At 43.0% G+C, this 25,772-nt stretch overlaps 1 protein-coding gene across 3 annotated transcripts in view; it reads left to right on the top strand.

Moving 5' to 3' along the window:
* The window catches only part of FAM53A (family with sequence similarity 53 member A), a 68,728-nt gene that overhangs the window by 38,274 nt on the left and 4,682 nt on the right, over positions 1-25,772 (top strand). The gene's annotated exons all lie outside the window — the stretch shown is intronic.

The following is a 25,772-nucleotide window of genomic DNA, read 5'->3' as shown; positions in this document are numbered from 1 at the left end:
TGTGCTACATGGAGAGGACCAATCTCCTGTAGATGATGTTTGGCACAATGGGGTTTTAAAACCTTATGAGGAAAGCCCTGGACATGAGAAACATTGGTCCTTTGTTATTTCCATGACTGAATCAAGAGCTAATAAGCCATGGTTTGGCACGCTTGATTTATATATACATCCTACTTAAATAGCGCCAACTCATATTGTGAGTGGTGGTGGACCTGCCCATTTAACATCTACTGGTTGCTGGGCAAGATGTTCAAAGTGTCACCCAGTACTTTTAAGAAGATGGTCCTAATATAACCTAAGAATAATTGTAGACTGTGTTCCCAAGGACACCTGAGGACCTTATTGGCTTTGCATACCCTTTCAGGGGTAACATGAGGCCTCTTTACTCAGCTCTGTTGATTTGTTTGGAGAACGATGGTAGCAATTTACGGTTTGTGATCCTTGGTGTTCACTGATCTGCTTGAAACCTGTTCTAGACATCAACAGTTGTGGGTATAAGTGGAAACTTCTGTCATGACCTCATACGTTGTCCTCACAAGACTAGAGAATAAATCCATTTCTCTGGAGCTTGGATACACATTCAGTGAGTTACATGCTGAAAATAGTGTTTGAATAGGAAAGTCCCTTTCTCATGCAGTACAGCAGCGTGCCAAAGACTCACATAGCTCACCCACAAGTCACCATGCTTTTTCCGTTCCAAGTGTGCTCTCCCATGTGGTGGAAGATTCTTAGTTTCTCAGCTCTGAACTCGTCTAAACTTGATAATCATGTTCACCTGGTGGAATTTTCATGCAGATTTCGGTGTATATTTGGTGTGAAATTCACATCGCATTGCTTTCAGTGGGAATGCCTGTTGTGCCTGTCTGTGCTGATTAGAGGTATGTGTCAAGAAGTGATAGATCACACCTTGGCACAGATTCTGTGCAGAAACCACAGCATGTTTAAACCATCCATTGTATGGGGCTAATCCGCATGTGGGCTGGGATTTAAAAACAAATTGCAATATGCAGGAAATTTAATAAGAAAAAAGTAGCCCTCTATTTAATCTTGGTGATGTAACAGCTGTCAAGCCCAGGTATCGGGCTGCGACCCCTTTCATTCTTGTGGCTACCTTGCTACACTGCAATACTTGTTCACCACGACCAAGATCACCATGTAGCCCTAACCTTAATGCAGTCAGTGAGTGATAAAGTTTGAGTCAGGAAGCTGGCGATAGTCTTCGCTTGTCAGCTTTCCCATGACTCCTCCAGTATCTAAAAAAAAAAAAAAGGTCATCAAGTCTTTGAGGCATGAAGCCAGATGTAGATTTCCAGGGAACTTCTAGGCAATGCTTCTTTTTTTACCTAATACAGCGTATTAAGTCCCATCTATATATACCAGGTAGGGGCAGAAACCAAGTCAAAGTCTTCGAAGTCCCAGTGATGTCTGCAAATTTAAAGGTTAAGACTTAGATCCATAGAAGTCAAGATCAAGCAATGGTTTTTGTATGCCCTAATAAGACGTTTAGGATACTAGAGGGGCTCTACCAATGAGGCCCTAGCTGTCGGCCAACAGCTGTGACTCCTGATCCCCTCGTATCAGTAGGAAGAAGAGGAGAAAGCTGATGCCATACTCCTCTCGTAATGGCTTATCTTCCTGAGAACAAAATGATTGGGCAGTTAAAATCTAACATGCCTCATCTGTATCTCCCCAACATCTGCCATCGGGAAAAAGTACATATTAGATGGTTGGTACCGGTTGATGTATATGGCCAACTTTAGCCTCACCAGAAGGATCACAGCTATGGTCCAGTCATGCACTCCTATACTCTTTTGAAATGAATGGCACATATTGAACTACAGCAAAATGTAATAGGTCAAAATTTATACAAACTAATTTTATTTACTGGCTAATATTTTTGAATATTTTAGAAGTAAAAAACGTCGAGTCCCATTGATGCCAATAATGTCATTTACAGGGCTGTCCTGACATGAATGCGGCTGAGCGGAAATAGTGTATTCAGACTTTGGACAGGTGTGACACTGTTTTTGGAAGGAAGGAGCCACATTTTTCTAATTTCTTAATTACAGTTTGCCTTTTTAGGAAAGACGGACATAGACTCTTTCACTACTGGTCTGAATGACTGACTTTGTTGGAATTTTTTGGGATCATAATGAATAGGAGGTTAATAGCCACTGTTGAGTTCTCCACCAATTTGCTTACACGAGTAAAATTACACTTTGTGTAGGAAAATGTGAGGGTAATTTGCAGTTGGTACTTGCCACCTGTATCTCCAGCGAAATGTCAGCCAAGGTGCGGATCGCGTTTCAGCTTGAATCAGACAAACACAACCCTGTGAATGAAAGACCTAAAGACCTTCATACTTTCCTGCTAATGGTTAAGCTAAAGACTTCATCTAATTTTTTCAACAGCTGTTTGACCTTAGCGGAAAATGTGGCGTCCCTGTGGGATTTGTCCCATTATCCAACAGTTCTGGCAGAGTCCTGTAGGCTTGAAAAAGCTTCGTCCTGTAAAAAAGATTTTTTTATTTAAAAATGTTTTTGGCTCCTTTGGCGTGGTAGCTCATGCATGAACCTTCTTTCAGACGAAGACAGGTTCATGTTTTTGCATTCTGATGTTCAAAACTGGTTTGCAGAATCTGAGAACTTGTTATCTCGGTACATTGGAAAAGTAAATGGCCTGTTCTTTTTTTTGGCTAGTAAGTTTCATTCTTGCTTTCAGATCATCAGGTTTTAATGATCACAAGCCATTGGGATCATGGCAGATTTAAAGTGCTCTTCCCATCACATCTAGGTACATCATACACACTTTTCTATGGTTATGACATATTGCAAAATAACTTTTTACTAAAAGTTTTTTAGGGGATGCCACTCACATCCTGCTTGGAAACAGAGCTGAGACTTCTCTGTTCACTCTACAGTGGAAATGCCAAACAAACCCCTGCCCTTTTGAAAGGGGTTGACCCATCTGGGACATTAATTGGGTGTCACTAGGATATGCCATCATTTTCAGGTCGGTATGGAACGAGGCCCTCAAAGTAAAGGAGAGCACACGCTCATGCGCAACGTCTTTTCCATTCATCCGAAAATAGCCGAGTGAGTGCACTCTACTATTTTTGGAAGTCCCATAAGAGTGAATGGAGAGTGCAGCCATGTAATTGCAGCTGTCTTCCGTTCACCACCATTGGACTGCAGGAAAGTAGCTGAGCCATCTCTTTTTCTGAACCCCTATAGTCTTGAATGGAGGTTGGCTGCTCTCTGTTTACTTCGGGGATCCCATTCTGGAGATTGGAGTGTCAATGTGCCTATGAATGTCCCAGATAGGAATACCCCCTTTCAGTGAAGCCCAGTCACTCACCAATGGGTTCAGCTTCTCTGGGAGAAGACCAGGAAGAGCTGGGCCCTTGCAGATTTCTCCAAAGCTTTTTAGTTTAGGAGCCAGAAGAAACTGAGTTGTCTTTGTGATATAGATGGTGACGCTAGCCATTTTGAAGCTTTACGATCCAAGGCCTTGTGTATGCAATATGGCACCCTATGGAAATCGAGGGGAATCTGTCAAAAAATTGTGCCATGTTAATTAGGCTCTTCCTTCCTTAGGAAACATGCTTAGTGCCTGAGATACTTTGTCTACCGGCATACAGGCTCCTTCCACATGGAGTTTCTGCATGTAAGAGGCCTTAACCCATACTTGAATAACCAGTGTTTCATTGACGTGTTGGTTTTTGGTTTCTACATTTTGAAAACCACCAGTCGAAGACTTGATCAGCTGATTGCCCAGGCTTCGACTGATTTTTGCCAAGGGTCGATAATGTTGGCAGTAGGTCTCAGATGAAGGACGGATGTAGTTATTACATGTGAATATGGAAATATGTGTTGGTGGCCATCTGCTCTGGCTAGAGCGGGGTCCTGAGCTGAGCCCCCTTTATGACGGCCGTATGCCCTAATCCACCATTTCAGGTTACAGGTGTTGGCGTGCTTTGCTATGAAATGAGGTCACAGTGTATTATATAGTATAGTAAAAGATCTTTGACCCCGTGCTGGATATTTATAGACATCTACACACCTATACATTTCTTTCGTAAAGTGGATGATATGGAAGGTCGAACCTCTTCCGCCTTTAGTAAATCATTTTTTATTTATAAAAAGCTTCATAGCACAAGCTAACTTTTCTTATTCCTCTATTTGGCATGTTAACATTTTTATTCCGCCTGTCTGTAGTGTGCAGTTCCTCCCTGAACACACCCCATGGACAAGGAGAATGGTATCACCCAGCAGTCAGTTTGTTCATTTGTTTCCAAGAGGAATAACAGTGGGACAACACAACACAGAGAACAAGAGGGGGGGCAGGTGTTCTTAAGGGGGCAATTTTACTAAAACTGGCATTTCATAGACCATTTTTTATAAACAGTCTTTGGCGTAAAGTGCACCAAACTTTTTAATAAATTTTTTTACAGCTTGGACTGTCCACGTGCCACAAATTAAAATCTGCTCAAGTTTTGGGCTGGTATAGATTTCAGCTATAATTAACGCCAGTTATCTGGTTTAAAATATGATAAATACTTGCACTTGCTTTAAAAATTGGGAGGTGTGATAGAAAATTCCAAAAAGTCACCAAATTTTTTTGCAAACGAAATGCACAAATTTGCAACTTTTAGATTTATTATGACCCGTTTCCCCCAAATATCAGCTTCCTGAAAGGGAAAACTTGCTGTGACACACAACCCCCTCATGTAACCCTATCTTGATACTCTGCTACGTATTAGGGCAGCCAAAGCAGTTGTCACCCAAATCAACGTCGGATGGATAAAACGTAAGTACTGAGTAGTCTTTTGGGAACAGGATGACTCTATGTTCAGTGCTGTGCCATATGCTCGATTTAATACCCAGAGATCAATCGCAGAATTAATTTCTAAATGAATGTTTTTTTCCAGCAGAACACAGCTCTTCTGCAATAGAAACCTATAAGGGAGAGAACTAGATAAGGTTCTTCTGTTTTCAGCAGCTGGTGACTCATTTCCGTACTGAGTGACCGATGTTGACTTTCAAGATGACAGCGGCTTGTAATCGCTGCACTTGGGTTATAACGCAAGATTCGACAAGTCTGTCAGCTGTGTTCACAATGCAGGTGCATTTAGGGTACTTTCACACTAGCACTTTTGTTTTCCGGTATTGAGTTCCGTTACAGGAGCTCAATACCGGGAAAAAACTGATCAGTTTTATCCTAATGCATTCTGAATAGAGAGCAATCCGTTCAGGTTGCATCAGTTCAGTCCCTCCTATGTTTTTTGGACGGATAAAATGCTACCACATGCTGCAGTTTTTTCTCCGGCCAAAAATACTGAACACTTGCCGGAATGCCGGTACCTGCATTAATATACATTGAAGTGTATTAGTGCCGGATCCGGCATTAAGTGTTCCGGCAAAACGGATCCGGCATGTGCAGACCTTAAAAAATGCAAAAAAATGAATACCGGATCAGTTTTTCTGGATGACACCGGAGAGATGGATCCAGTATTTTAATGCATTTGTCAGACAGATCCATCTGACAAATGCCATCCGTTTGCGTCCAGATTGCCGGATCGGCGACTGAACTGCCTGCCGGAATCCTCTGCCGCAAGTGTGAAAGTACCCTTACACTTCTATATTGCTAGATAAGTCCCAGGAGGCTGGAGGCAAATAAATGTCTTCTCTGTGAATATTTGCTTCCCTCCTTTAAAAGACCTCTAGGCTTGGACTGCGTCTAGAAGACAGTCCTACAGAGGGCATATGTTGGGGCCCATATGATCCAAATAATCCCCCTACTCTTTCAGTAAGAGGCCAATCAATGTCACTTGGCTCGCATGACCTACTTGGACTCTTTAGAAGCACCTTCTACTATGTATATAGGTTATGCCAAGTTCTAAAGTTAACTCCATCCACAGGATAAGAAGATAACCACCTAACCAGTAAGGGTCCAACCAATGGGATCAAAAGAATGGTGGTTCCATTCCCCAAATGGAGGGGCAGGATGCGCTTGACCATTGCCGTTCCATTCATCTCTGTGGGAGTGATAGCTGAGCGAGGTACTTTGTCTCCGGCAGTCCCAAGAGAATAAATGGTTACCCCCACAAATGGTTATTCCCAATTCTGTAGATAGAAGCTAAATTTAGAGCTTGGTACAACCATTTTAAGAGTCTAAGCGGCAGAGAATCAACGGCATATGGGCCGTCTTGGTACTACTAATCGTTTCAGTCGGGAGTAGAGTACATCAAAAATCACACCTTTGCAGCTGGTACGGGACCTGTTTTCTCTGAGAAAGAGTCCTCAGAAGGGGGGCCCATCTGTTCAGATGCCAGGTTTTTGTTGGAGTCGGGCTTTAACTTTGGGCCAAGTTGGTGGTGGCTTTCTCCAGCTTTATTCAGAATTCTGTTATGTGAGTGTAGCTTTTACCTCCACAGTCCTTTTAGTTTTTTTTAAGTTGAAGGGTAGGTCAGCATGGTGTATTAAGCCCTGGAAGAGCTTTGAAGTGTCTAAGAGCAAGATCACTGTCATTAACTGATCAAACAGATATACGTGTGACCTGTAGAGGTCACAAGGCGTAGTGTTGGTCGTCTTCACACTGTTTATCTCTGATGTATCTCCCTTGAGTTCCAGGTTGGTTAATTGTTTGGTTTGATAGACATATCAATACATGATACATACCTATTAGAAATATGTAGAGTAGCCTGAGGATCACCTACACGATACTGGTGAATTTTGAATACATCAGCTTATTATGGTTGACCGGTTCTATGTAGGGTCCTGTAGCCTTGTTGTAAAAAATTAGCTGGGACGTCATCTCTACTGATTATCTCTTAAATTTAGGCAATTTCTTTAGTGGGCAATTGCCCCTTTTTCAGGGGTTGCTTCCCTTAATTTCCACCAGACTGATTCGTGGCATAGTAGTAGCCCAAGAAGGTAACCATTGAATTGCCTTGGCTGAATTTTTGGACCACTCCCACAACTAATAGTCGATGCTTAGTCTTTCATGACTTGGTGCAATCAAGTTTTTCCTTGATCTGGTTGCGACTTTTGCACAATTGGTCACCGTGACTGTATTTTTTTTTCAGTCTCACTTTGATGTAATTTATACTTAACATTTTCTTTGGAACAATCAATCCAAGGACTGTGGACTTTAATCTGACTGGATGTGTATAGCTCCGATAGCGTAGGCATTGTTATCTTTTATATGATGGTTTACTGGAAATCATGACATTTTTAGAAGAGGCGTTGGTCTTTAGTTGTTACCATTGGCTCCTACCGCAAGTGTGTTAAGTATTTGCCGAACCATGCCTATATTTACCTATAAATAATGAAAAAGAAAAAATAGCAGCACTCAAACTAAATCCCAGGTGCTAATCTCGGACACAAGAACCACAATAGGTAGAGGAAAACGAAGAGGCAGCACTCCGGTATACGTGAAGAACAGATCCCTTTATTTCACCAATGCAACGTTTCAACTGCTCAATGCAATCACGAAATTTGGCACACAGGTGCATCAAGTGTCTGGGAAGGTTTTAGACCACGTACCGTTTCTGAGATATTCCAAAAAAACGCATTAGCCAATATAAGCCTAGTCACATGACACTTATCAGACAATAGAAGCTCGCTTTCTATAACAACCTAGCCATTTTTCTTCATTTCTGTAGGTCGGCTTTAAAGGTCAGGGCGCTGTAGATACAATTTGTTAAGGGAGGGAAGTGCTGTGGAGGTCACAGTTAAAGGGACAGGTAGGGTGGCCATTCAGGCCACCCTCAAAAGATGGACTTAAAAATCCTGCCCCCAGGATCCACTAAGCCACGTCCCCGATCATGTTAGGCTACTCCCATTCAGCCAACGGGGATTAAAAGAATTAAAGGTAAAAATCTACTTCTGTCAGCTGCAGGGGTGGGAGGGAGGGTGACTTTTTCCCTGCAGCTCACACTCAGACAGTACAGTGCTGCTGTCTGAGAGTGAGCTGTTCAAAAGGACATCCCTGTTTCCGTCCAGGCCCTGCGCCGAACAGAGTACAGGGAGTCTGTAAGCCGGACTGTCCGGCCTATAACCGGACCTCTGGCCAGCCTAGGGGCAGGCTGCTGTAGAGGCCACTGTTAAGGGAATGGGTTGTTGTGAAAATCACTGTTTAAGGAGGGGTACTGTGGAGGTCACTAATAAAGGTGCAGCTGCTGTGGAGATCACTGTTAAAGGAAGGGGCGGACTGCTGTGGAGGTCACTGTTAAGGGGGTGGGATGCTGTGGAGGTCACTGTTAAGGGGGTGGGATGCTGTGGAGGTCACTGTTAAGGGGGTGGGATGCTGTGGAGGTCACTGTTAAGGGGGTGGGATGCTGTGGAGGTCTCTGTTAAGGGGGCAGGGAACTGTGGAGGACACAGTTACCGGATGGTCCGCTATGGAGGTCAGTATTAAGGGGCGGGGTGTTGTGGAGGTCACATTTTAAGGGAACGGAGCTCTGTGGAGTTCACTGTTAAGGGAGCTGGTTATTGTGGAAATCATGGTTGACGAGATGGGGTACTGTGGATGTTACTGTTAAAGGGGCAGGCCGCTGTAAACCTCAGTGTTAAAGGGGCGGGGTACTGTAGATGTCACTGTTATAGTGGATACTGTCTATCTTTTAGCGACACACACACAAACATTAAATGAAATAGATAAAATATACCCGTGCAAAGCTGGGTCCTTCTGCTAGTATGTATGTGTGTGTGTGTGTGTATATATATATATATATATATATATATATATATAATAAAGAAAGCTTTTTCTATATATATATATATATATATATATATATACACCACCCCTCTGCTGTGCAGAGGACTAGATTCTTTTCTTACAAGGCATGTGATTTTTATGACACATCTTAACGAGTATGTAGGCTGAAGTATGCCAATAATTGTACATTAGGAAACGTCATCTTCCTTCTACAAGGTGTTTTAACTTTATAGCACTGCTATATTGTGTGTTAGAAGTGCATGTTATACACCCCCACCAGTAAATATAGTATATAGTTTCATATATACTACTCTTATATAGACATTTGCAGTAATTTATTACCCAAAATAATATGGCATCGTAGAACCAAGTCCACCACCCTGGAGCACCTTCTATGTGCAACAATAGAGAGCGTGGCTCCAGTTCTGGCTGTCCTGGTAAGTCTTCTAGTTCCCTCCATTGGCCGCTGCAGAAGAATAGTGTGGCTGCCTGCGGCTCCCACCAACCAAGATAGTAGATGACCTATCATTTTTAAATTTAATTAAATTTTTTCAAAAAAGTACTGTCTTCTTGAGACAAAACCTTTCGAATGAAAGCAGAACCCCCACCAACGATGATTAAAGCCAACTCTAAACTGCTGTATTGGCAGGCCAACCAATAATGGGCATTGGACTTTAAGTGAAACTTTACTCTTACCGCAAAGTGTGTTTATACTGAATCCAAAGGCTAGTTGGCTGCTGGCTCGGAGCCTTCTAACCACTAAACCTTACTTCCTCTTTTTTTCTGATGTGAACAACAAACAGTAATGTGTTGCTATAGCAGTCATTGTGAAGTTTCATCATTCTGTGCATGAAGTCAAGTTCTCACAAAAGGGAAGAAAGATCCATTTACCTTACAGAGGTTATATACCTTATGCTCATTTATTTTGTGGTCACAGAAGGAATATTGTTCCTTAGATCGGTTCTGTCTTAGGTACGCCAAAGTACAGTTGAACCCTTCATGAAGGCCCCATTACATCTCCCTACAAAACTGGAGCCATAATATGGCTGCATGTTTTGAGCCCATAGAATTATGACTGCCACCTCTGCACTGTAATTGTTTAACCATACCTTTGGACCTTCTGTTCAGTTCTTTGCTATCAAAAGAACTGGGGTTGACCAGGCGTCTTCCTTATAGCCAACATCATGGAACACGTAGTTTTATCGTTGCGCCTGGTTCGGGATTGGAAAGAGGACTGCTCAACATTTGGAATTATTTTGTTGAAGTCTTGAGCTCTGTTTATGATTTTAGATATTTTGAAGATGCTCTTCAAGCTACCAGCTGTAGCTTGGTAGGGCACCCGTCGGGCACAACCTATTTTTTTCTCTAGATTCAAAGTACTCTATCGAATAGTATTGAGCGAACTTGTGTTTTAAGTTCTGCGTCCAAAGTTCGGGTTCGGTTTATCGAAGAATCCCGTTATGGATTCCAAATTCCGTTATGGTCCGTGGTAGCGGAATCCATACCTGGATTCTTCGATAACCCGAACTTTAGACGCAGAACTACACACAAGTTCGCTCAGCAACACTACTATCGAACAATCCTATTGTCCACATGGTTGCTTTCCTCCAGCTACAACCAAATTCATGAGTGGTCTTCTGAGTTTAGTAAGGACCTTGTGAATTCATAGAGTAGATAGTGGTTCATATAAAAAATGTGAAACATCACTCCCAGTAAGAATTTTTTATTTTGGCAGCAGATCTGTTGGACTCATTCTACATTTTTCGTGGCATTACCTAATTCTTCTCTGCATGCATCAGCTTAGTGTTTAGATTCCATGGAGGAAATGCTGCAATGTCCGTGACCCAGAACATGTGAGATTTCCTTTTTATGCCTTCACAGAGCAAATGTCTGTGTTTATAGTACAGAGACAGCCCTTGTCGTGGTATTTTTGTAAAGACGAGTACAGTCCAAACACTGTCTTTAGGGGGTGAGAAGTTTAAGTTTTGAATTGGAACTAAGTCAAGCTTTATAAGTTAGCCGTCTGTTGAAGGACAGAGTTGCATTCAACGCAAGACCTAAATAAAATAGGATAGGACTGTCCATGGTTTTGGAATTCATAATACTAAAATATTTGCAGTTGCACAATGTCTAATCCTCTGCCTGTTGTCGATAATGTACAGATGTTAGCAGAGTCCATTCTCAGGTTAAGCAATACTTAAAGTAGACAATATATTACAGTATACATTTTATAGCCATTATTGTGTGCAGTACCACTTTTCACCACTGATATTGGCAGTTATTTCCATAGAGAACCATGAAATAGTGCAACCTTCTCGAATTTAGTTTTGACCTAGTCTTTACAGCTCAAGCTTTCAGAGTGATTGATTCCTGAAATGGTTGAATTTCAGTCCTGTAAGAACCGGCTCTACAGCCTGTGTCGTAAGTTGTGCACCCCCTTTAAGTAGCCATCTTCTGTGGCTGAGCTCCTGTAGGTCTCCTATAGGCAACTTTGGGATTATACATTTAAAAAAACTGCTGTTGTATGCGTCCGATAAACATTCAGATGGTGCCTGTTTTGTCATGAAGGGTTAATAGTTGTACGTGAACACACCTGCTCTTTCTTCATTGAAGCAGCCGCTGCGTTTTAATCTCAGGCTTCCCCTTTGATCAGTATACACACACACCTTTCTTAGTTGTTGGGAGAGATCTAGGACAACAGATTTCAAGTTTCCGCCAACTGTTTCCTTTGACCTTTCCGATTATTGCCTGCTATTACACCACTTTAAAGTGATACATTACCTCTAAATGACTTCTCTTAGGTTCCTACAGCTTACCCTACGCAGTTTATGACGTTTTGGCGTACTGTATGTTAGGAGGAGTATATGTCTACCGTGTTGGTTTCTCTTCATCTTGTTTTCAGCTTTTCTTTGGAGGTAAATGGTGGGAGTATTTCCCTGCATTTACTTCTGTAGGAAGCCTTCAACATGTGCCACCGTTAAGGCGTGCAGTGGTGTGTCGGGCATCAACTCCCATTATATAAAAAAAATCCAAAAAACATACACCATGCAATGTATGTTTTTGGAGGCTTGTGAAACAGAGCCTTAAAGGGGGTTGTCCACTTTCTGGTTACTGTTATATGGCACCTGCTAATGTAGGCGTTCTTCAAGTTCCTTGCCGTATTTTATAAGGTATGCCCCCTTGTGCTGTCTACATGGACGTCCTTTCCATAAAATGGTTGCGTCATGCGACCGGGAAAGTCACCCTGTCTCCTCCATTCAAATACACTGCACCTACACGGTTGAGAGTTTGGTGGGGTGTGTTAGAATGGAGGAGGCTGCATGATGTCCCATGACCCACCATCAGTGGCCATAATATGGACAGGAACCCCAATGTGGACAACACAGATTTGCCCAAGAAGGGGACATTGCTTATGAAATATAGCAAACTGCATAGAATTTCAACAAAGGCTACGTTGACCCATCTTGCATACACATGGGTCAACAAAAGCCGGCCAACCCCTTGTAGATGGTGAAGGCTACAGGCCAAACTGTTGATCAATTCCCTTAGGCCTCTTTCACACAAGGCGAGATTTCCGTGCGGGTGCAATGCCATTCATTTCTATGGGGCTGTGCACATGAGCAGGGATTTTCACGCACCACTTCTGCGTTGCATAAGAATCGCAGCATGCTCTATTTTGTGCGTTTTTCATGCACTGCAGGCCACATAAAAGTGAATGGGGCTGCGTTAAAATCGCAAGCAAGTGTGGATGCAGGTGCGATTTTCACGCATGGTTGTTAGGTGACAATCGGGATGGGGACCCGATCATTATTATTTTCCCTTATAACATGGTTATAAGGGAAAATAATAGCATTCTTAATACAGAATGCATAGTACAATAGGGATGGAGGGGTAAAAATAATAATAATAATAATTTAACTCACCTCATCTACTTGTTCTCGCGGCCCGGCTTCTCTTCTGTCTTCTTCTTTGAGGAAAAGGACCTTTGGTGACGTCACTGTGCTAATCACATGGTCCGTCACATGATCCATCACCATGGTGATAGATCATGTGATGAGCCACAATCACCATGGTGATGGATCATGTGACGAACCATGTGATGAGTGCAGTGACATCACCACAGGTCCTTTTCCTCCTGGTCATCAAAGAAGAAGACAGAAGAGAAGCCAGGCTGCGCGAACAAGTGGATGAGGTGAGTAAAATTTTTTTTTATTATTTTTAACCCCCCTATCCCTATTTTACTAAGCATTCTGTAGTCAGAATGCTATTATTTTCCCTTATTACCATGTTATAAGGGAAAATAATAAAATCTACACAACTCCACTTCTCTGACCTCAAGACACGTAGATCTGACTGAATACTGCAACCTCATCTGGCCCTGTAACTGCAGAGCTCGTCTTGAGAACATAGACGGGTGTAACATGACTCTGCGTCTTGGCCTTTACACGTCTCTGTCCTGAAAGAGTAGTAGGCCTGGCCAGGCTTTGTCGCGGCAGAGCCAGGTGCAGTGTGTAAAATGCCCAAGTTTCCTATTGGGGAGGATTGTGCTGGGAAAGCAGCATCGGTCTCTGCTTTGGAAACATATCTAAAATGTGAGTCAGACGCGTTTGGGGCCGATTTCCTCTCTGTTTATTATATAATCTCTGAGTTTTAGCGCCATGCTCTTCCTGTACTTTATACACACAGAATAATTCCTTGCTCCCGTAGGTCGCATCTTCATCCATTTTCTAGTAGTGCTCCATGTCCAGGTGATTGCACATAAAATAATCTTGTTTTTTTTTTTTTTTCATTCATTTACCCCTTTATGGACCAAGTGACTTTTCCCAGGGCAAAGCCTCTCCGATACCATGCTCACAATTGACCTGCTGCACCTGAGGCGTTAAATGTCAGTGATCGGCGAATAACATTAATCATGGACATTGTCTTCGGGTGTCTGCAGTTTAAAACCGGAAGAAATCGGGCGGATTCGGCTCCCTTCAGCTTCAATAAACTGTATCTGTATTGCACCATTTGCCGTCTTTTATTTTCTTTTATTTTTCCTCCTTCCACCTCAGCGACATCACCGATGTGGTCGCACATGCTCTGCTCCATCCTTCAACTGCCACCAGCTGTATGTACTGTTAGCAGCTGTGACAGACGGAGAGAGCTGCAACACGTTCCCTGAGCTGTGATAGGGAGAGGTCTGCTGTAGTGGAATGGGCACGCCCCTCGAGCTATGATAGTGAGACAGATGCAGCAAAAAGGACACACCCCTTGACTCTTAAAGGGGTAGTCCAGAAGGTACCATCTCCAAAAATCCCATGGAAATGAATGGAGCATCCGTGCCAGTCATTTTAGGAGAGCTGCAAGTGGCCTGCAGGGTGTATGGGGTCCCAGTTCTCGTGATTGGTAGGGGTCCCAATAGTAGGACCCCCACCGATCTGACAGTTAGCGCCCTTGTGGATAGGGGATAACGTGTACCTGCCGGAATTCCCCTTTAAGGCTAGTGCTACATGGCAACACTAATTGCTGAGTAGCAGTGATCACATAAAAATGAATGGGATCGCCTTGACAGTTGCAAGAAATCCAATAAGGCTGGGTTTCTTGCGACTGTCGCAAGGAGTGATCCCATTCATCTCTGTGGGATCACTGCTACTCAGCGATCCTGGCCGAGGCCAGTGTAGTCCTAGCCTAAAGGGAGAGAACTGCAGCAAAAAGGACACTCACCATGAGCTGTGATAGGGATAGAGCTGCAGCAGAAAGGGCACACCCCATTAGCTATTATAGGGACACAGCTGCAACAAAGGGACACTGAGCTGTCAATCTATACAGAGCAATGAATGAGGAGATCTCTGGATCCATGTGAGGCACAGGGCTGGTTCTAGTTTTGTTAGAAAGAGATTATCATGTACTATATGATGTCTGATTTGGGTTCTCTGGGAATTAAGAAAATTAAAATACTTTAATATTATTTTATTATAAATACATTCCTAAATATCTTTCATTAGTTATAATGGCTCATATTGTCTAGGGAGCAGTCATCAGGAGAAATAAAATGGCTGCCCTCCTATTAGTACACATAAAACCTGCCCTAATCACACAGCAGGACAAGTTACTTCAGAACACTGAGGTAAAGAGCTGCCTCATCCTCTTCTTTGCTGGTCTTGGATTATGATCCTGACTATAGATAAGATCTTCAGATGAATCTCTGTAGAAATGCAGTTCATGAGGAGATATGAAGTACAGAGAGGAGGTGGGGATGTGACTAATGAGCAGCAGCACTTGTATGCAGTCTCCATTACCACAGTCTGTTCTGTCTGTACTTCACGTCTCCTCATGTACTCCATTTCCCAGAGATTCAGCTTAAGTTCTTATCAGCTGTATTCAGTATCATAGTCCCTGACGAGCAGAGCAGAGAGGAGGATGAGGCGGCTCTTTAGCTCAGTGTTGTGAAGTAACTTGTCTTGCTATGTGATTAGGACAGGTTTTGTGTGTACTAATAGGACGGCGGCCATTTAGTTTCCCCTGATTGCTCCCCAGACAAAACAAGCCATTATAACTAATGAAAGGTATTTGGGAATATATTTATAGTACAGTAATATTGCATTCTTTTTCATTTTCTTTATTCCCGGAGAACCCCTTTAAAGGGAACCTGTCACCAAAAAACCGGATACTAAACTGTTAATAGTACCTTATAGTGCTGCAGAGTAGTTTCCTAATGCACTCTTTGATTGTTTAGCCGCATTTAGCCTCCTGGAGAAATCAATGTTTTATTCAGCCGCTGCCCCCTGCTTCAAGTCAGGTTTGAAGTCAAGGGGGCAGCGGCCTAGGCGCCTCGAATGCTGCTCTCCCCGCCTCCCGCCGCCTTTATTGACACGCCGGATCTCAGTGCCGGGACCGCGCTCCCAGCCCGCATGCGCACTAAAGGGCTGCTGTAGCGCGATCCCGGCTCGTACACTCAGCCGGCTTCAGTTTCTACTAAGCATGCGCCCGCCAGCCTTACATACTAGCGCAGTTGCAGAAGATGCCGGGCGCATGCGCAGTAGCGAAACTGAAGCCGGCTGCTGGGATCGCGCTACAGCAGCCCTTTACTGCGCATGCGGGCTGGGAGCGCGGTCCCGGCACTGAGATCCGGCGTGTCAATAAAGGCGGCGGCGGGAGGCGGGGAGAGCAGCATTCGAGACGCCTAGGCGGCTGCCCCCTTGACTTCAAACCTGACTTGAAGCACAGGGGGCAGCGGCTGAATAAAACATTGATTTCTCCAGGAGGCTAGATGCGGCTAAACAGAGTGCATTAGGAAACTACTCTGCAGCACTATAAGGTACTATTAACAGTTTAGTATCCGGTTTTTTTTTGGTGACAGGCTCCCTTTAAGCTTGGGTTAACCCTTTAAAGCTTGATAGTATTACCGTAAGTTAGTGTCCTATTTCACTGGCAGATTTTATGCTTGCACTGAGTAGCAGTCGACATAACATCGTGTTGATCGGCACTTTGTAGATTGTTACTGCTTTTCTTTGTGTAGCTTTTTGAGTTTGCTATTGACAAGTACAGTGTTAAGTGCCCCCCCCCCCCCCTTTCTCCACCGCTTCCTTGTATCTCTATTTTTGACTGTCATAAACAAATTAGATTGCTGGCTCGGGCAATCTTGTGATTTTTCCATAATTCTGTTCTGCATGCTCCAGCCTGTCGAGCACAAACAATGAGCCCATTCTGGAAGTGACGTAAACTCCGACATCTGAACCATTGTCCAGATTATTTTTTTTCTTCCTTCATTTTTGAGGTGAACATTTTCTTGACAATGGTTTTGCTGTCAGTCTGAATGGAAAAAAAAAAGTTGGTCTTTCAGAACAGTAATGAAGTGGCAATAATGTCGGCCATGCTGGTTTATAGAGTCGCCTAACTTTTCCGTAAACCACGGACGGCATGATGGCTAAAGGGACGTTTTCACCTGTGAAATTTTTCATTTAAAGGGGTTTTCCATGATTTATTTATTTTTTTTTAACTTATCACCTATCCTAAGTATAGGTCATCAGTATCAGATCGGTGGGAGTCCGGCACGCTGGATCCCCGCCGATCAGCTCTTTGAGAAGACAACGGCCTTCTCGCAGCTCACCAAGCGCAGCGCCGTACATTGTATAGCGGCTGTGCCTGGTATCACGCTCATCTCCATTCACTTCTATGGGGCTGAGCTGCACCCAGGCCATATGACCAATGAACGTGACGTCACTCGACCTAGGCAGAGAGAAGGCTTTGGTGCTGATCGGACCCCCACCGATCAGATACTGAAGACCTATCCTGAGGATAGGTCATAAGTTAAAAAAAAAATTCTTGGAAAACCCTCTAAGCAATAAACCTGATGAAGAGTCGGCATCCCACATTTTTAGCTGTCTTTTTTGATCTATGTAAATTTTTAGTCTAGGCAGCTTCTCTGTATGGTGCCAGGTTACCCCACATACCTACATAAATAAACCTCTAGTAGGAGCACCTGGATAGCAATGGGGCAGCATTTCTTACATACTGACGCATTTCAGGGCTCGGCCATCTCCTCTGAGATTAGAGCCATTATTGTTATAAGATTTTTTTTACAGTATTTTTTAATGAATCAGTCTTCCAATGAATTTTCTATAATAAAGGGTTAAAGCTATGGATACCGTTGACACTTTGTTGGCACGGACAGTCGCCTCACCCCTAGTTTCCTGATCTGACATGCACAGTCTGCCGTCTGCAGTTGTATTGTATCTAAGCTGGAAACATGGACGTCCAGTTCCCCCCCCCCCCCCCCCCCCCTTGTTTTTGCAGAAAGGTTCTAAGTTTAGTTTGTGTCTGTCACTAGCGTCTGAATAGACAGACAAAGACAATGAAAGACCTGCTGGATCTGGCGAATTGTAGTTGTAAAAACATTAACTCTTTCTTCTCTTACTGTATGCAGCATTGCAACCTGATTCAGAAAAAAACATAAGACATATAACAAAAAAAAGTACATCAAACTTACTTTAGCTCCTGCATATAAGGCACATCATACGATGCTCTCCTGCACCAGGGCTCGCCTGCAGGGGAGGTGTAGTGTAAACCATGGAAAGCCATATGTTAGTACAGACTGCCATATGTTAGTCTGCATATGGTGGGTAGCTAGAAGCATTGCCTTCGGACTATCTTATTTTCAAAAAGGACATGATCATACTTTTGGTGACTGCATCATGAAAAACAAGAGATGGTAAAGATGCACCGATTCATGTGAATAAGGGCCCTGCAGTTGTGTCTATTATCCACGTTTCATTTCTTTTTAAAGGGAATCTGTCGCTGAGCTCTTGGACTATTATCTTTTCAGTCATTTTTTATTTTCCTATTGATCCCCATTGCCCCAGTGTCAGCATTTGAAGCTGTGCTGAAATACGTTGTTGGGGCTCAGGAGTCGTCTTCATTATGTTGGCGTAGCACAGGAGTCCTGTCGGTTATGTGAGCATGGCACAGGAGTCCTGTCGGTTATGTGAGCATGGCACAGGAGTCCTGTCGGTTATGTGAGCATGGCACAGGAGTCCTGTCGGTTATGCGAGCATGGCACAGGAGTCCTGTCGGTTATGTGAGCATGGCACAGGAGTCCTGTCGGTTATGTGAGCATGGCACAGGAGTCCTGTCGGTTATGTGAGCATGGCACAGGAGTCCTGTCGTTATGTGAGCATGGCACAGGAGTCCTGTCGGTTATGTGAGCATGGCACAGGAGTCCTGTCGGTTATGCGAGCATGGCACAGGAGTCCTGTCGGTTATGCGAGCATGGGCATTAGGAAAATGGGCATTAGGCATTAGGAAAATTTAAAAATGATGATCTGGACTCTGCAGTACTACTCATGCACCACGTCCAAAATCGTGGTGACAGTCCCTTTCAATGGAGATTGGGTGCTGGTACTCCCAGGTTTATTTCATCCCATTCCATAGTCAGATAATGTGATTAGGGACCCAGCTTAATTTGACCCTTATCCCCTCATGGGTGGGGTCAATAAGAGTCAGACCATCCTTCTTGGTTACAAAGGTGATGGGGTGAAAATTGAAGAAGCTCCTTGTCCTCCTTGCCTCCTTGTCCTCCTTGCCTTGAAAAGAGGGGAATGTGGTGGTACAAACCAGTACATTGGAGGGTCTAACAAATTTGGTTCCCCTTGTTTTTCTTTTTTGTTATGAGCACCCTCTTATGGTAGTAGTCCTTAGATTAAGTTGCACTATAGATGGAGTAGATAGTCTTTCCTTGCAAGAGATAAATGATGCACCGATCATGGCTGTAAGACGCATGGAACATGAGAACGTGTCGCTGTATTAGCAGATGGATGCCGCCCAGCTCCTTCACTAGAACTTCGTCCGCTCCGGTTTCATGGCTTTGACAGCCTTCTATTTAATTTATCATGACTAAACAGAAATGCTATAGTAATAACAAGTATTAACGACCAGATGAAGCAAGATGTCAGTCACAGTATCTCTTGCTGAAGACCTTGGAAGGAAAGCCCGTTGCCATAACAGTGACTAAAACAAGACGTTCTGACAGGAACACCTCCGAGCCCAGTATTATCCTGACAGGGCGGCCCGAGTTTTTATTACCCCAAGCTCACTTTAGAGGGATGTGCCGGTGGCAAATTTCTTACACGTAGCCAAGGGGAAATAAAAATGTGGTATTTTATTTTAGGTTCCCAGAATCTGTGGGAAAGCAAGGAGGGGGGGGGGGGGGACTCTAATTTAGGGCAGGTAGTAAACACTTTAAGAGGCAGCTGTGCCGTGCTGCCTGTGACACGTGTTATCTGAATATCGCTTTATGAGGCCTGTGCACGTTAGATTGCAGGAAATGAGTGTAATCCCTGTACAGTCCTGCTCATACTGCAGACTTCGCAAAATGCGGATCTTCAGACAAGGCGAAAATGTATGGGTTTTTCATATGTACAAGAAAAGCAGGGCCGACTTTAAAGGCTGCATTGTTTGTACATTGAGATTTCTCTCAGTCCCCGGTAATTCTGATGAAAACTGATGATCCAAGGGCGAAGACTTCCCTTCCGTGTGTGTGAACTTGTGCCAAACTATGCCAACTCAGTTGTGGGCAGGCTTATGGTTGTGGTTCAGAAGATAATAGTCTCCTTGAATGTTGTGTTCAGGGGAAACAAGTGCATAATAAAAAATAAAAAAAATCTAAATTTCTAATCTTTTTAGTTTCTGACCATTTTCAAGATCTCTGGTGAGAAAAAGGTGTTTTTTTATTTTATTTCGATACTGACCTGGTTTTTGGTCAAGTCTAAAATAAATGAAAGAATCAATATATATCGCTCTTATTCCCTGCTGGTCTTGCCTTCGTGGTCTGGTTTTAACACACAGGAAATACCAGATAATGGGCGTTCAACCAATCACTGGTTGAGTTGTGTCTGATACTTCCAGTGATTGGCCGGTAAGCATCATAACACGAGATTGTGAGGATGAGTATCGGTTCTTTTACTGCTGTGACCACAGAAACCCCAGTAATGAGTTATTAGAAAAGGGTCAGGAAAGGTTCCTCTGAAATCAAGAACGCTTTAATTTATGTTGGACAGGTCTAAAAGGAGAAGACAGATAGAGAGAACAGGAGCTGTGCATTTCTATGAAGTGACTCTGTGACAGAATGATGACTTTACAAAGTCTGAAAATGGTTTCTGATATAAGGCTACTTCATGTAGAAGAGGGCAGAAGTATATCTGGCTCGAAGACCACAGCTAATGGTTAAATTTGTGAGCAAAGTTTTTAAGTTTGGAACTGGAGTAAACTTTTGTACTCCAGCTATAGACATAAATGCATTTTATCTTCTGAATTCTTGAGTATAGAAGCCTTTGCTTTATTTATTTTTTGAACAATATACTTTTGAATGGCAATTATAGTTCACCCACTTTCCAATTTTTCCTTGTTCGTCGCCTTTTTTAATTGGTATGCAAGTATTCAAAGTGATACTTTGAGCAGAATTGAAAAGACCTGCCGCCTTCTCCATTCATTGCCCCACTTGTCATGCTGAGGAGGCCACCAATGTTGGGTCTCCCGCCAAGAGCAGAATATCAGTGCGAGTTTGAAGAGTTAATTTGGCGAACTTCGGGGGCGCCCCATCCCTGGACGGCAGCTGTCCTTTCATCTCATCTCTTGTGCAGCAAAGTGCCTGATCTAGCAGCTGCCGGCACTTGTCACATCCCCTATAGAAAAGTGGTGTGGCCTGACAGAATATGCTCGTTACAAAATATCTATGGGTTTAATGAGGGGGAAACTTGGCGCGTTCCGTTCTGGAGGGGGGTGAAAAGTGTCATTCATTGGAAAGAATTTTTTGTGTAATTCTTTTGTGGGTCTCTGTAGAATATTCATAGTGTTAAAATAAATCCGGTCGATGTTAGAAAATATTCTCAACTGAAAATGTAATTTTTTTGTTTTCAGAACATTTTTGTCATCAGATGACCTTCATAATCTTTGACATGTGTTGAACATACAGTAATGTTTGGCAAAAATGTATTTTTTAATGACCATTGACCCAGTTAACATTCACTTATGAGTTAGCCAATTATACAAATTTAATTGCAGTAGTTGAAAATATGATGTTCGAGACCTCTAACAAAACTTTGTCAAAAATTCCAAATTCTTTGATCATCTCACAGCCCCATACAAACATCAGAAGGTATCCTTTACAAATACTCCATGCCCATGGCCAGCTTTACTGACACGTATCTATTAAACCTTTTCAGTTGGAAGTTTGCCTGATGATGAATTGATCCATGTTGGTCTGGCTTCAGTAAGCACCACAAAATGTTGCCACTAGGACAAGGTGCCTCTGTCCTTTCATCTTCCAAAAAATAAAGAAAATGTCTTGATGTTTGAGTCAGGGTCACTATCAAGAGCTTGTAGTCTAATATTGGAAGGTCTTCAAGCGTTGACGCTTGTCATCTTCTGCAGTTTCTTCTAATGATACCAATTATTCAAATTTGCCAAAGGTGTAGTTCAAGACATGATCTTTTTAAAACTTTAGGTACTTGGTGGCTCTCCCATATATTTCAAAAACATGATTAACGATTCATTTCATTGTCCCGGTTCTTCAGAAAAGTATATATATTTTTTTTTCAGAAGCCTTTAAATGAGATTATCTTTTTTTTCCGACTCTAGACAGCTTAATAGTTATCTGGTAGGGCAGTCAATCTGTCTGATAAGTATTGAGATGTATATTAGTTTATGGTCGAGTGAAGTTCATGGTTATATCTGCACCATTACCCTTGCTGAACAGTGAAGGTGGCAGAAGGACGCTAATATGGGGTCCTCCTGCCCCCTCAGACAATGCCTATCAAACTAGAACACAGATGGCATGTGCCAATAACTATGAAGAGCGTGGGTCTAAACGTTAATGTTTACTTTCCATTCTTTGCATAGAGAATACGTCCATAAATCCCTCCAGGGCACAAAGCTCAGGAGGGGTGGGGGGCCCTGGTGCTACTTAGTGGTCTGTTAGCAAGCTTATCCATTGACCAGCTCAGCTTTGGTTTCTGAACAACCTAAGGAATTCTTTCCAACTTTTTTTTTTTGACTGGCCAAGTAGACACTGTCCATGTTGAATGAACGGCTATTATGCAACTAAGACATGCCGAAATTGTGGAGTGTGCTGTGCTTGACAGGGCTCTGCTAGGATGGGATAGGGCCCATTCTGTTTGGCAACGCATGAACAGTCAAAGGCCTCCTTTTTATCTATTGTTGCCTAGGAAGATACCCATTTAGAGTTCAAATTCCAGCAGGCTTTGGGAAAAAAAAAATCTGAAAGCCGATAGCACTAAGGGCCAGTCTCAGAGATGATAATCGGGAATCAAAAGTGATCTGTAGACAAGCCAGCACTTTGTGCTCTGACAGGAACAAACACACTGGGGGTACTTAGCTGTGAATGAAAGCTCGAAGCCTCTTTCATTCTGGAACATTGAATGAAACCGCTTCTGGAGGTGGCATCCACGTCGAGCATCTGCTGCTCTGTAGCCTTTAAAAACTGCAGAGGAGGAGATCACAATGTGAAATTAGGCCTAAAATGGCATTTAATGAAGTGAGTCTCTGTGCTCTCTACTTCTTCTATGTGTTCACCGCAAATGAAAGACTCCAGGGTGAGAGCTTCGGGGAGTTTGCGCAAGAAAGGACGTCTCATTAGATGCCTCTGCGTTTTTGTTTTTTTCATGCTTGTATAAAAGCAAAGAACTTTTTTGTATGCAAGGAAAGTTGGACTTCTTCCATCTGGTGGTTTTGTATTTGAAGGCCTCAGATCTTTCTTTCAGACAATACCTTCAGACTTGATGAACCCAGAATGAGCTTCTCTCTCCCTCTCTCTTTTTGGTGGTTTATTTTTAGTTAACATAAAATGTTGGCAGCGGTTTGCAGTTAACGGTCCACATTTAGAGAGAGGGGATTTCTTTAATGCATTGTGTATTTTATTATAATTTTATATTCCGTAGTCCAGTAGATGTTTTATGGGAGGTGGTACTATGTATGTGCTCGAACGATGGCCCAATTATTAGATGTCATGATTGTCTGTTTGCATAAGGCATACATATGTATTCCTACATATCTGTCATATCTGTCTCGAGTCTATTATCTCATGTCCTTCATCAATCTCGTGTCCTAAATTGATTTATCATCTTAAGTCTATCCATCTGTCTGTCCATTCATCCATCAACTTATGTCTATCTGTCTTTCTGTCTATCTAGCCATCCATCCATCCATCATCTTACCTCTGTCCATCTCGTGTATATCGGTCGATCTAACAAGAATATATCGCCTATATACCTATGGCAGAGACTTGACCGAAATTGTGTAACCGAATTGTACAATTTCCATCCATTATGTATGTAGTTAAAATATTGAGCAGTTTTCCATCCAGTCTGCATCCTCCCGGGCAAATTGTTCTTGATCATAATGTGTAGTAACAAATATCAAGATTTGTGACATCTGACTGCATGCTGATATAAACATTTTTCAGAAGAAGCAAACTAATGTCTGTAGACAACCTATGGGGTTTACACAGGGAGATTTCTGCCTGTTTGAGTACCAGTCAACAATATACAGCATGCTGAACGGTGCTCGTTCAGTGCCATTCACATGCAGCAATCATCTTGAATAGGGGGACCAACGATTGTTAGTATGATCATTTGCCCCCATGCAGTTTTCATTTGTCTGAGACACATACCTGGGGCAATGTGCTGCTAAAATACAATAACTGTACTGTACTTAGGGAAAACTTTTGATAAGTCAGAGCAACATATCAAAAGTTTTGACCGTCGGGGGTCCGAGAGCTGATAACCCACCAGTTGCTAGAACAAGCAGAGAGAGGCACTTCCATAGTGTGCCTTCTCTCTTCTCTGCGGGAGACGCAATCGAGATGGGCCCATAAACTTTTTATTGAGTCCTTCTCCTGCAGCGAGGACATAGAGCGAGCTGTGTGACTGCTTCTCTCGGCTGATTCCAGTTTTTGGCAGGGTTCTCAGCACTCGGACCACCACTGATCAAAACTTTTTTTATATGATGCTATGACATACCAAAAGTTTTCTCAAAAAGCAGTTCCACTTTAGTAGGGGGAGTTCTCTCTTCAGGGTTCTCATCTCCTGAGCCGTGGGGGAGTGAGCGAAGAGCATCTCTTGCTCTGGAGGACCTGCCTTGTCCTGTATTACCCAGATAGCTCATTGGTGTAAATGGACACGTTGTAATGCTCATTGTCCCCTGTGGTGGAGCTGCAGGGAAATGAAACTCCTACCACAAGGTTTCCCCATATCCAGCACATCAGCGCTGCAGTTTGTAAGCACACAGCTGGTGGATATATATATATATATATATACTTTATTATCTTAAACCATTTGAGGGCTTCTCAAACTTTTTAATTATCTCTGACAACCTCCTCTATTGTATGTGCACATGTAGGGCCTGTCTTCACAGCTCTCTAGAACAATTTCCTTTGAGAAGTCACAACAGCTGGCTTTGCAAAAATATAGCCAATCTAATTTATCTTCTGTGACTTGCACTTTAACCCAGACATTCCACCAAGCAGCCAACAGTAGATGCACTTGTAATTTGCCGTCACGATGAAGAATGTAATGCAGGCCGATTGATAAAGTGCTGTTTGGCTGTCGAAGAGTAATATGCCAATTACTTGCCTGCAAGTCCTCAGACGGTGTCATGCCTGAGCTTGCCGGTGCAGTAAGAGACTTTGCAGTTCCCCCTTCGGCTGAAGAGTCCCGGGATCTCTTCTGTTTTTGTAGACGCAGGGTGGACCGTGTTTATTTTGCATGCAGTCTGCCAACCTCGTTCGTAGACAAAAGGTTCATCATTTTGTTGGTTTTCTCAAGCTTCAGGAAGTTTCGTTTGACAATGGTCTTGGAGTTTAGTCTAGTGGGACCTGAGGCATGGATACAAAAAATACACAGTACAACATGACCCAATGGTGTTGATAGACGGTCACTAATAAAGCAAAAGAATAATCCAGGCCCTTGCTACCAGACCCACCATGTCTTGAAGTAATTTCAATGGTTTTCTTTGGTTCCAGCCAATGCTCCCATTCACTTCTATAGTCCTAGCAGTGGGACCTGCACCTACCAGACAATGGGCGGATATCCTGGCGATATGCCCCCCCATTGATGAACTTTTTCTGTGTGATACAAGTTTCAACTGGTGGTTTTTATTTGCATAATTCGGTGGGCAACACGGTGGCTCAGTGGTTAGCACTGGTGCCTTGCAGCACCGGGGTCCTAGGTTAAACTCTCTGACCAAGGATGTTCTCCCCGTGTTTGCCTAGGTTTCCTCCGGGTGCTCTGGTTTCCTTCCACACTCCAAAGACATACTGATAGGGAACTTAGATTGGGGACAACGAGTGCTAATGTCTGTAAAGCACTGCAGAGTTCAGTAGTGCTATATAAGTGCATAAAATAGTACATGCAAGTATATGAATCTTAGTAACATATCTTATCCTTCACATTCCTGCTGCCTGTAGTTCCCCTTTTTCTCTTTTAGGTTCTCTATAAATTTTCAGAAACCTGTTTCGTCCCGTAAAGTTCACTCAATGGTTATACAGTAAATAGGGA

Source organism: Bufo gargarizans, chromosome 1 (assembly GCF_014858855.1).
Source record: "Bufo gargarizans isolate SCDJY-AF-19 chromosome 1, ASM1485885v1, whole genome shotgun sequence".
Taxonomy (NCBI): Eukaryota; Metazoa; Chordata; class Amphibia; order Anura; family Bufonidae; genus Bufo; species Bufo gargarizans.
Note: the sequence above shows the minus strand (reverse complement) of the source record. Positions and strands in the feature narration are given on the sequence as shown.